We start from the raw sequence: 13323 nt of genomic DNA on the forward strand, positions 1-13323 counted from the left end.
AGCAGCCGCATGGGGGGTTATTAGGTCATTCTGGTTGTGGAGGGATTGTGTGTTTTAAATTCAGGTGTTTTGATGTCAAAATAGACTTGGCATATATTGCTGATATACATGAGCACATATTGAGCTATATGCGTTCAAAGTAAATAAACGGTGGGATTTTTAAACACCTGGTTCTTCTGCCCTATGACTCTTTGCACCAACAAATGCAGTTTATGCTTAGGGACCAATTCAAGAACTTTGACCATTGATCGTGTCAGGTTATGAACAAAAACCTGATATCTCACTTGTAAACTCAAGTGGTAGGGTATACATTTAGGTAGATTTTGTTGGTCAAAGCAAGTTGTTGTAGCATTACCAAACTGCCTTTTTCCTACTCCAAATATTGATATTGATATGGCTTGTCATGACTATCTATGCAGCAAAGCCATGTCTCCTTGCACACCAGCACTTTCACTTCCTTCATAACTTAAGGGCTGTAAACAATTTTGGCACATTGGAACAATGTGTTGGACAGCCTTTATTTTTTAATGTATGATTTTTCTGGTGTGTTTGACTTAAAACAGCTCTACTTTTTTAACGTGGTGACTTATTTTGATCATTTGTAGAAAGTTTCACAATTTATGTTAATCCGATGAAGACAACTAGACATCTTACAGAGCACATCTTACTTCTATACTTTGACATATTTTCAAGAACAACAGGTAATTAGCAGCAGGAGACATTTCAAATTCATTGAAAATGGATCCTCCAGGATTGATTGGATCATTCACACTATATGTCATGCAGTACATTTCTTCAAAGGCATCTCCTTTACCCTCTTTCCAATTCTAACTTCCGTCTCTTGTCATTCTTTACTAATCACCTGATATACACGAATACTGGTATGTGGACGGGTGGGGTTAGTTACAGTCTTTAGTTTATCGGAGTTCAATTGAAACCCTTTCACTTTTTACTATGATAGGAAAGACATGACGTACAGATTATGAAGGCGATATACACAACATGGTCAACACACACACACACACACACACACACACACACACACACACACACACACACACACACACACACACACACACACACACACACACACACACACACACACACACACAGGCATACACACACACACACAGGCCAATACAGACACACAGCCCCACCCCAATTATAGCTGCTGGGAAAAGGGTCCTGTTCCCCAGCCAAATGCCAGTGCCACAGAGAGAGACAGAGGATAGTATAGTGTTGGCTTTCGAGTTAAAGTTATGGCTTCAGGCGCTGTGTTCACTTATTATGGAAAACAAGAGGAACAGGACCCACACACACACACACACACACACACACACACACACACACACACACACACACACACACACACACACACACACACACACACACACACAAGCCCAATCCCTCACGCACAACCCCTTGTCTTTTGATAAGGCTTGTACCCTTGTCAACATGCACACATTTTAATTAGTGTTGATTGTTGTTAGGATGTTCAATAGTTATTAATTAGGGTAGGGAGGGGCCTGGGTCTTGATTGCATGCCTGGAGCTGTGACGCATCGTGCTGTCTCACACTCTACAATAACAGACAGTGTGGAACCAAAACGGGGAGACAGAGAGAGGGAGCAAAATGACGGCAGGTGGTTGTAACCCTTTTGCATAACAGTGTTTTGAATAATAAAGAAAATAATTACGCTTACAAAAATAAACCTTGACTTATCAGTGAGTATTGAAAGTGCTTGAGTGAATTGCGGCATGTTAACAATTTACTGACCGTGTATACTGTAATATAGTCCTCTACATGTGGTGAAATTATTTGTAATCAGGTAAACATGTCAAGTGTTTATAGTAATTGGTACATTACAGTTGGATATTACAGAGGATGTTTAAATGACTGCTCAGCCAATTTGCTGTCAGAAATTTTTTTTTTCTATATTAAATATAATTTACCCAGTCCTATGTATATCTAAGCATGGTAAAGCATTTTAAAAAGTATGAATATGAATAAATAAAGGAAAACACATTGGTACAGGAACTTAACCATATGTAATTTGGCCAGCCTTGGGAATTATTGAGTTCTCCTTTGGTTAAATCATACTACAAATTATTTCTATATCTTAGTTGTTAATTGATATTATCTTTTAACTGGATGAAAAACTATTTTCAATTGACACATTATAATTTGCCTTGCATTCTCAAAGTATAAGGATGCAAAGAGATTTGTATTTGTATTTATTTAGGCTAGTCATAGGGCTGCTTATGTTTCAAATTTTCTTCATTTCGTAAACAATTTACGGAGTAGCCTATTCAAGTCTATCTCGAAACATACAATTAACAACGATCAAAGAGTAGAGTGGGATAGAAATAAAAGTCATAAAGTAGCACGAGCCGAGATTTGCCGGAAACCAAGCACGACGCCATTGTTATCGTAGTCCATCGCTCCAATCTCATCATATCTGCACTCGCGCTGACCTATTCCCCGTGCTCTCCACTGACACTCCATCAAGACGCCCTCTGACAGAACGCGAGCCACGGGGACGTCCTCGCCCTCCCTCCGCTGCCCTGTCCGTCCTCTTGATGTGTCTTTGTTTGGTGTCTAATGACAGCTGTGATGGAACCGTCATGCGCAGTGATCACCACGGGCCTGCAGCCAAAGCTTCAGTGGTCCTACTGCTGTAATCATGTGCTGCTGCTGCCTAGATCTGCTCCAAACCCCCAGAGTAGAGCTCCACAGGTCAAACCAGCCCAGTTTTGCTTCATACTCCTCGAAATATAAGGTGATTCTGCGTCAGTCTTAATTTTATACGACGGGGACGTCATTTATAGCCTTTTGTGCTTGCCGTATGTTGGCGTGCATACCGCCGTAAGAGCAGATGGGAGAGAGCCAGCGGCTAAAAATATCCTTTTCTCCCTGGCCCCAGGAATTGTCTTGGAGGGTTCATTGGAAACATGTGCAACTGTGTGCGTTTCCCGCTGTTCGCCTCAACGCATACTTTGGTTCAGAGACGGTGCCCTGCCTATTAAAATGTAAATTCCCTCTCGGTGCAGCAGCGGTAGCCTACCGTATGTTGAAAACACGGTGTGCCATATAGCTGAGAAAAGAGGGGGAGGAAATCTGGAAGTGGTGGTGTGCATATAGATGTAGGATGTACTAGTTTCCTTTTCTTTTATTTCTTTTACTTTTTTTCCATTTCTGAAACCAAAATGAACGTATAGGCTAAAATGTTAATTAAACCGTGAAACAAGCCTACTAGGATCGGCTATCAGGAGACAATAATTGAATGCTTGTCGGCCAAATATATTATTATGATTTATGAATAATGTGTTCTTGTCCACATCGTGCCCTTATTTATGCCGTTAGTAGGCTAATCCAACCCCAAAGGGATACAAATTAGAAATGTGTACGTAAATGACTGGTGTTCAAGTTTAAACCATCTAACTCGTAGTCCGTTTATTTGGGTTTGAGCGGCGTCAACTTAATAACACTGTGGACCACTAGATGGCGCTGTGTTCTCACATGAACAATATACTGTGGTAGGGACTACACACGCTTCCATTTCTTGTCCTAGGTAAGTACTAAAAAGAACAGTAGTCAAGTAATGTGATCTGTGTGTTGATTGTGTGACACAGTTCCACTTAATGAATGAGTGAATGTAAGCATTGCATTTTACTAGACACCATGGACAAAATAATATTTAGGCTGATCAATCGGTATGTTCATTTGTAATGACATCATAAGAAATTGATTAATCAAACAATATTGATTGAGATACAATCATTTGTAGATCATCTGATTTTACTTTTACCCTGTTCGCTATCATTGCAAATAGTTGCAAATGTTTTCCTCATTTTTTTAAAACAAAAGAAAAAGAAGAAAGGATAATAATGGATACTAATTAATAATGACTCCCTTTCTGCCCCACTGCCTTGCTGGTTGACTGGATGTAGATACTGCATGTAGCAGCAGCCATTTGGCCATATTTTTGGCAGGACATTGCTGCACAGCAAGCTGACTATAGTGGCCTGGCTTATCTGCATTGTAACTGCAGTTGACTGGATGTATTGAAGCTATACTTCAATGGCCCCCCAGAGAATGATGACACAGAGTCTTGTGTCAGGGACTTTTTTCTTCTTTTTTTTTTAAATATTATTTACTGAAAGCGCTGGACTGTGGTGGCATTAACTTGGTATGCTCTAACGCTTTTCATTGTAATAAAACAGGCAGCATTGATTTGGCAGTTACTAATTTATTCATTGCTAAATGGCAGCGTGATGTCCATGGCTATAATGTCCTTTGTCTCTCTTTGGAGGACATCAATAAAGGTTTTCTTTTTTCTTGAATTCTTTTTTATATGACCACATTATATGTATTTGCAGAAGCTGGGTATTGTCACAAGCACTGTTTTAATTATTCTTACTAGTTATTCCTTTACTAGTTGACATCATATACAAGTACAATAGAGATTGCATTTCTGTAGTAGCCCTGACAGACTTGCTTCAATATGTCACTAAAGTCCTACCATTACAAGTTTTAAGGCGCTGTAATAGAGTGAGATCTGTGGAGGCAATTGCTTTTTCAATACTGATTAGCTTACACTCTACTGGGGGTTCACACACTGATTCGAAGAAAAAAATCTGTTTTAGTGATACACAGACAAAGCAGGTTTATTATTGTTGGAGAAGCAACTTGGTACATGCTTTATCTGTATAAAGCATAGTAGGCCCTAATATAGGCCATGGTTCATATACACCAAACCTTTTTCATGGATATAACACAATATCATTTACAGATTGTATAGGTATGTAAGCTCAAAATGGATATGCTTGAAATCTCTCAATTTCATTTAAAGTGTTTAACCATCTTACATCTGCAAGCTCAAACATTATTAATGTTATAGATGAACAATAACAGTAAAGATTAACAATAATCAGAAATCAATGACCATAACAACACAATGTCACTTGTGTTCTTTAACACGTGTCTGAGGAGTGCTGCAATTAGATACAATGTGGCCAAACCCCTTTACTGCTTTCCCAATCACACTATGCTACCCCCCTATTTTAGCTCTCTCAAAATGGTCATTCTTTGTAAAGTGATATTGTATAGAGAGTATTAAACATTGGTTAGATCCAGTGATCCGTAATATAATGAACCAGCAACCCTGCACTTGTAGAACTGTGTTGGACCCAGAAAAGACACCTGCTATTTAAGCCCAAAAAATACTAAAGGTGATTTACTTTTTGACTACAGTCAAATAGCATTGTGCAAGCAACGGTGGTGGTTACCAAACACTGTCCTTACATCATATAGAAAATCCACAAGGACACTTACAGTTTTCTCGATTCTTTACACACAAAAAATGGAACTATGCACACAATTCTGAAAACTTGAAGCTCATGTATCAACTACAAGACTCCAGACTGCTAAACTTTAAGCACAATTCCACTGTATTCACATTTTTGCTAAACTCTAAGCACAAATCTCATCATTTAGCACACTTGGTTAGCCTGGATCACACTGGCCTTCAAAACGCAACATTACCAATTAGTCTAACTCACTTCTCACCTGTTCAAACTCAACTGGCGAAACACTTCAATCATGTGTCAGAGCATAAAAAGAGGACTTGGTGAGCTCTACTGTGTTGTAGACATGGCCTGATCGGAGGTTGGATACATACTGATTTACATGTAGATCTGTTTCACCTCATTTATATTCTTATTTTTATTTTTTGTTGGCCTACGAAAAGCTTTTTATGCAGTCAGTTCAGCTCAACATTTTACTGTATTACAGTGAAAAAAATATATATTTGCTTTGTTACCATTTTGTACTTGTACTGATTTCATCATTACATCCCCCGAAAGACAGTCTAAACATGTTCTTACTTCAGTGTTTTTCATTTTACTTATCAGTGCAATTACTGTACTGTAATTGATCAAAATAGGTTACATTGGTGTATTGTCAGAACAATGTTGCAGCATCAACTATAGGTGTACAGTATGACTCTGGGAAGCTGGGATTGTGAGTTTAGCCCATTGGAGCTCATTGGATAGAAAAATATGCATTGTATCCTATTCTGATACGATTGTGTCAATGCAATATTTATATGATATATTCACAGTATTGTATTACAATATGGCAACAGTCTTTATACTATATGTACCACCTAATTGCAACTTTAAAAATGAAGCATTTTCTAAACAATTGTATCCATTGGAATATGTAAAATATAGCCAAAATAGTATTTAGGTATAAGTGTTTTGAATTGATCACACCAGTGTTTATTTGATGCTCTCTAAGAGATATTCATTTGATAGCTGTGTTTACTGTTTGGTGAAATAAATCAGTTTTGAGATTATTTTGTGTAGTTTTGATAAAATGATTAACTCTTCTCAGCTTTGTGTTTAGTTTTGAGAAAATTAGCTATAGTTTCAGAAAATGTTTTCAAACGATTGAGAAAAACTGTAAGATAGCAGAAATGTTGTGGTTTAAAGTCATAGTAATTAAGTATGAAATGTAACAGAAATTACACATTACCTTTTACATTTTAAATTTTTTGTTGTCTGCAATGTAAGAATATTTCCAAATAGTTCATATACAATATTATGACACATATAAAAGAAGACTTTTATAAGTCTTTTAAAAGAAGACTTTTACATTTATTCCTATACATATTTTCGAATCCGATAAATTCCATATACTATGGTTGATACAACTATTGAGATTCAATCAGAAAGGAGAGAAAGTCGTAAACCTTTTGAGTCGTTCAAAATTCAGAATTCAAATTACTAATGATCATAACAAACAAATACAAAAGGCGGGCAAATTAGAAAATAAATCCACAATGCTCCTTAATTCAATCTTGTGTCGGCATTCATTTATTGGCTCTGAAAAAAGCAATTAATTGACGTACAAAATAAGTGAGTCACGGTCTCCCAATTACTATCCTGTATGTCATCATGTTTATCTTTATTAGCATGTGTGTGGTGAAAAGTAAACTGAACAACCCTCCTCCAAAGCACAGAGGGATTTATAATTGTGTTGTGGTTCTATTAGCAAACCCAGGTTCTTATATTAATATGATCTGGCTATATTGGCATTTTAGGTTCACACTGAACTGACTTCTTCCACACTTAAGACCAATGCACAAAAACTGAAACAAGGACATCACATTTAATTGATTTGAATGATTTGCCAAGGCCAGCCACACTGTGTTTTGTTATTTGTTACAAATAACAAGGTATTTTCACCTGAATATATGAAAGCATTTGCTCATTTAGCATGCTTTTCTCCACGTCACGTAACGTACAAAGTGAGGCTGAGAACAATCAAAGCTTATGGTCAAAATTTGAGATATTTGTGAATTGGCCAATAAAAAATGACAAGGATTAACTGGCTTACACCCCCTTTTCTCTCTGTTACTGCTGATGCATGTGTGTTAGTCTGTCATTAGCCCCCCCACCCCTAGCCCCCCCCCCCCCTTTCTTCTCTACTTCTTCTCCTGTGGCTTCATCCCTCAAGCTCCCCTCCATCTCTTCTACGTCCTCTTTCAGTTTTCAAAACGATGCAAGCGACCACATGCGTGGCGCAGTTAAACACCAAGTGATTTATTGCAATTTAATTTGGATGAGACCCCTCTGTTGTTCTGTGTCTCACGGTGCAGTGGTCTGCCACGCTGACAGTCATTTCCTCGCCAGTCGGGAAGGATTCTGAATCATGAGCTAATGGTTCTTCGTGTTTTCATTCGCATGTTTAGCCTGAGCAAAACTCAGGATGAGGGCGCAAAAATCTCTCTCTCTCTTTCTCTCTCTCTCTCTCTCTCTCTCTCTCTCTCTCTCTCTCTCTCTCTCTCTCTCTCTCTCTCTCTCTCGCTCTCTCTCGCTCTCTCTCTCTCTGGCTGAGTGTGGTTTGCATCTCTAAGAGGAAAAATACTGTGTGTTTGAAAGGTTAGGCGTGGTAAAAAAAACAAAAACAGGTGAGAAGTAGGAATCAAACAGCCATGCCTATTTACCCTGCCAATTTCACTTGATGGCACGCATTGTGTTGAAATGAACTGGACTGCTCTGTCTAGTGCAGCCAAGAGGGGGAGGAGAGGGGCTGCAGGTACGGAATAGATTGTAGCCGGCAATTACGATGACCTCGCTTCCGGATGCGAGTGGATAATTATGCTGAACATTGTTTGATTGGGTTCGGACACATTTGGCCAATCACTCCATGGCTGGTCCATGTATCTTATCTGTGCTCCCTTGAACTCCAAATGACCTACATGCTTCAATGGTTGTGTTAATTTCATTCTTAACCCAAATTGGGTGCCATGTCCTTCTCTGTAGAATATGTCAGCAGTTATAGTAGACCTGCGGAATTGTCAACAATAGCTACGTTTGAAGGTCCTTCTATATTATCAGAGATGTATAGACTTGACTTGGGAAGTTTCTAGGTATCTTAATTAAAAAGGTTTCTTAATTGAAACTAGGTGATGCATTGTGGCTTCTAAGTCTTTCCATATTTATAATCCCAAAGATATTTTCTTCACCAAACTGCACCTTTAGTTTCAAATTGTTTCCCCTGTACTCTAATGCATCATTAGATTTTTTTTTTTCAACCTTCATGACCCTTCAACCCCCTGGGAAGCAGTGTTCCGTGCTTACCTCCGGTTAGTTCCAGGTAGGTTCTCCTACCCAAATGGTATAGGTTGAGCTAGTGACTCATACACAGGTACGTCAGGGATAACCCCTACAGCATGGCCAGATTCACCACAACTCAGGGCCGCTGTGACCTGTTGTCCTGCTCCCAGTTCAACACATAGTTGGTCATCATGACTGGGCCCTTCTTTTTAAACCCAGTCGGACAGAATACCCGTCGACACAAGAGTGGACAGCATAATTCAAAAGCTATAGTTAACCTACCAAGAGAAGAAGCCACAGGCTTCATTTTGCTAGGTGGGCCAGCAAGATATAGGGATCCAGTTGAAGTGGAGTTGGAAAACCCTTTTGGAGCGGTGGAAGCGATGCATTGCCTCATTAGGGACTAGTGTCACATGCCATCGGAAACACTTTGCCCAATCCCAGGAAGCTCAAAATAGAGGTTACAATTTGAATTGTCAAATCTTTCTAACTGCGGGATAAGGTATTGTTAGTGATTGCCGCCATAACACACAAATGAATAGGCCAGTTCTATCGTCATTGTTCCGAAATCCTAAGCAAAGAAAAAGGTTATGTAATGACTTTTCCAAATCAAAGGACACATCCAGATTTGATTCATATCTTGATCCCTGGTAAACGTTCCCTATATAAGAACAATGAACAGACTAGCTAATAATTCATATTCATAGGCAGGAGGAAAGACGTGTCCGTTTATTTGTGTGTTTTTATTATTTTAACTGGAAATGTTAAAATGTTAATCAAGTCTGGGACAAAATGTGCTACGGCAATGTTCAGTTAAACAAAGTCTTCCTTGACGATGAACCAATGAACATCTCCAAGAGAGGACCCTCCTCCTGAGGGTTACTCCAGCAGCTTGATATATCTAGCCTTCTCTCAACATCATGCACATTTCCATTATTGCTTCAGTTGTGATATCATTTGTGAGAAATACACTTGTGTTTTTTTTATATACTCCTCACTCCCACACATTTGATTCAGCTAGCTGTCTTAATAGTTTTGTCCGTTTCCTTTGTGTTTACCACATAAACAAAGCTGTGTGGCTGGAAGCATGCAGCTGGCTGATGGACTGTGTCCAACATCAGAGAATCCATATCACCAGTGCTGGCGGAGCGCTCTCTCCACAGAAATGAAAACGCTGTCATCAGCATTAAGGAAAAGGGAAGGCCATTATGGCTTCTCCTTTCTGGTGTGTGTATGTGTGTGTTTGTTCGATGAGAGAGAGAGAGAGAGAGAGAGAGAGAAAGAGATTGTTTTAGCTTATTGGACTTTGTGGTTGTTGTGTGTGTGTGTGTGTGTGTGTGTGTGTGTGTGTGTAGTCTGTGTGGGGATGTCTGTGTGTGCATTCATGCTGATGGTGGACATGATAGCTTGGTTGCCTGGCTTTGACTCTTGCCCGCAACATTTCAGCCCACTGGAGACATGACAGTCTCAATGAATTACTGCAACTTTCAGTAAGTCAGCACGTGTGTGCAGGTTTTCCAGCTTTCTTCAGAGTATAATATTATAAACATACATTACTAACCCCAACTAACCCTTATAATGACCATACAAATGTATTTAATGTCATTAAAATTGTAACATAAAAATTTATGTTATTCATACAGACAAACTAAATCAAATTTTTGCTTCCAAGCGCCTTTTTCTTCCACGTTTCAGTCTGCAGTGAATGAGATTCACTCGCCTTCTTCATTTGATAGTAAACATTTTAAGTATTATTGTAATTGTACTCCTTAGCCTACATTTTTATTTTGTGTAATATATTATAGATATGATATTTGGCTTTTGTTATTTAATTATGGTCCCCCCCATATTTTAGTCAAGATGTTCACGCTTTCGTTTCCTGTAGTGACTGGGAGCTAATTGTAAAAACCTCTCAACCACTTTGTTCAATGCTTACCTAATAGTTATCATATTCTAGTTCCTTGCAGTTTATTGCAGACCTCTATGTATACCAGCACACCGCAGTCACTTCCCATGAGATGATACAACTTGTTATGTTCAAAAGGCTTGGCTAAAACTTGGGAGGTGGGAGTACCCAAACAGCCATAATTCCCTTATCACTTTGTACATGTATGCTATTATGTCTTAAAAAAAAATGCATTAAAGTTGCACTTGCGATCTTGGCCCGCCCCCCCGCTCTGGCAGAAAGCTCTGCATCAATGGAAGGCCCTTCCCGACCGTTTATAAAAGCATCCGAACCCCCCCTCCATTTTGTGAGTGCCACCTCTGAGGAAGCTGTGTGAGCCACTGATCCTGGTGGTGCACATGCACCAGCCTCCACAATTAATCCCCAGCAATTTTTCTGCACCACTTGTGCTCCTGATAAAGAAAGCCGGGCATTCAAATGGACTAGGGTCCCTGGTGGCATTAAGTTCTTACCGTATTGGGCGGCAGTCAGGCCTGCCGTGAGGAGAGGGGACAGGGGCTGTCCCCACTGTGCTTGGCTTGGTGTGGAAAACTTCTTCCCTGTACTTTCCCCTCCACCCCTTCTCGCTCTCTTTGTCTATCTCTTGACCATCCTCCTTCTCTAAAAAAACACAGAGCCCTGTCAGTATTTACACGCTGATACCTGCATAGAATTGAAGAACGTGTCATCTGAGCTTTTTTCATGAGTCATGCACTTTTATAATTCAAAAAAACTAATTGTAAGTTCATTCAAGTGGGCATAATCTTCCCCAGCGCCCTAAAGCTTTTTTTGTAACGTAGGTCCTCTTTTTGTTTCACTGAATAGCTGCGTTCCTAGATTGAAGGCTGCTCTATATGTTCAGGTTATGCATGGGTTTTGGTGGGACCGTGGGTGTGGGTTCTCATGGGATAAGAAATGTAATTGCTCCACATCCTAACAACATGCCCCCAGCTCCCCCCCCCCATTTTTATCCTACATAGCGGATCGAAGATCGGAGAGAGAAAGAAGATTGAGGCTGACAGAAATGGCTCTTCATTCAAGTCAAGAGAACGGTTTCATACGTGGCGTTGAGAATCAGTCGTTCTGGTTAAGGTTAGGTTTTTTTTTCGGATGGATGGGACAATAGTCTATATCGCACAAAACATGGCAGCGCCATAACAATCCCGAAGGCAGAGAATGGGGGGGGGGGGGGGGGGGGGGGGGGGGGGTGCACACTGGTGCTCAGTCAGACAAAAAGGTATAAAAACCACTCCAACCCGCCCCCATTATACCCAATGTAATAAAAGCCAATAGGCTGATAGCAGCTCTGCTCTCACTTTCAAGCTATAAAAGTCGCCAAGTGAAAGCTGCGTCCGCCGCAGGAAATTTATGTCATGCTGTTTATTTTGTCCTTTCTCCACAGTTGTAAAGAAATGTTTTCTTTTAATCTGGTTCCCCTCATGGAAGAAGATGATTCTCCCATTTGCTAAAAAAAAAAAATCTGAATGTTGTAGCATTTGGCATTAGAAAATAAATGGTATGCCAGAGGACCTTGTCAAAGTAATCTAGAAGTAAGATTGTATTAGCCCAGATCACTGCATAAACCGTGCTGACCATTGATTAGAATTTCTTCTGGGTCACTGGTCCATGTATTTGAGACAATATACTCTTAGGCACTAACCAAAATTAATGCAAGCAGGACAATGAAAACACATTGTATACAATCTGAAATTAAACTAGAAAATGCATTTCCTGCAGAAAATGTGGTGTGTGCTGAAGTGTAAAATGAGGCTGAAAATATGTTGAATAAGTATACAGTTTAAGATGTATAGAAAAGTTTAATAGCTGAACTCAAGTGAAAATATTTGAACAGAGTTTAAAGGTTTAAAGTACGAATGGAATTGGCATAATATTGTAAACATACAAACCATTTAAAAAATGTAATATAGTAGAAGTTGAACAATGTAATAATACAAGAGTTAAACAAATAGTTAGACCAAAGTGATGAAGTTGAAATCGTTGAATCAATTCAGTGTAGCAGTCAAAGTCAGCTTTATTGTCAATTTCTTCACATGTACCAGAGATACAAAGGAATCGAAAAGACGTTTCTCACTATCCAACGGTGAAAGAGATAAAGTGCACAGGCACAACAGATTAAAAACTAACCATAGAATAATAGTGTGTGTGTGTGTGTGTGTGTGTGTGTGTGTGTGTGTGTGTGTGTGTGTGTGTGTGTGTGTGTGTGTGTGTGTGTGTGTGTGTGTGTGTGTGTGTGTGTGTGTGGCTTCACTACAATTAATTATGGCTAAATCATAAAAGAAGGCTCTAATGACACACAGACTCTGGAATGTCTTTTAATGGCGGTTACATGCATCAAACACGACTTGATAACAACACAGGTAAGACATCATTTGTCATAGTAATTTACGTATTGACATTATTCTTTCACATCTAGTTCATCGAGTTAAGGTCACAGAATGAGAAGGCTTATACTGTTGGAGATTGAGTCGGTTGAGTCTCAGCGTTGATTTGTTCATATTGTTTGTGTTGTTAGCATAAAGTAGCAGATATTCTTTTTAAGTACATTAGCATTTAGCTTCTACTGGAAGCAGACCATCATCCATGTAGGAATAACTTATCCTCAAACCATAGACTCGTTCTCCAAAACTATAATTCAGACTTCTACAAGTTGGACACAATCAGGCTCAGTGTTGGTTCCTTCAAGTATGTGAGCGTATTCGCAAGTTTAAAAACGGTCTAAAACACCAGACTGAT

Source organism: Gadus macrocephalus, chromosome 16 (assembly GCF_031168955.1).
Source record: "Gadus macrocephalus chromosome 16, ASM3116895v1".
NCBI lineage: Eukaryota > Metazoa > Chordata > Actinopteri > Gadiformes > Gadidae > Gadus > Gadus macrocephalus.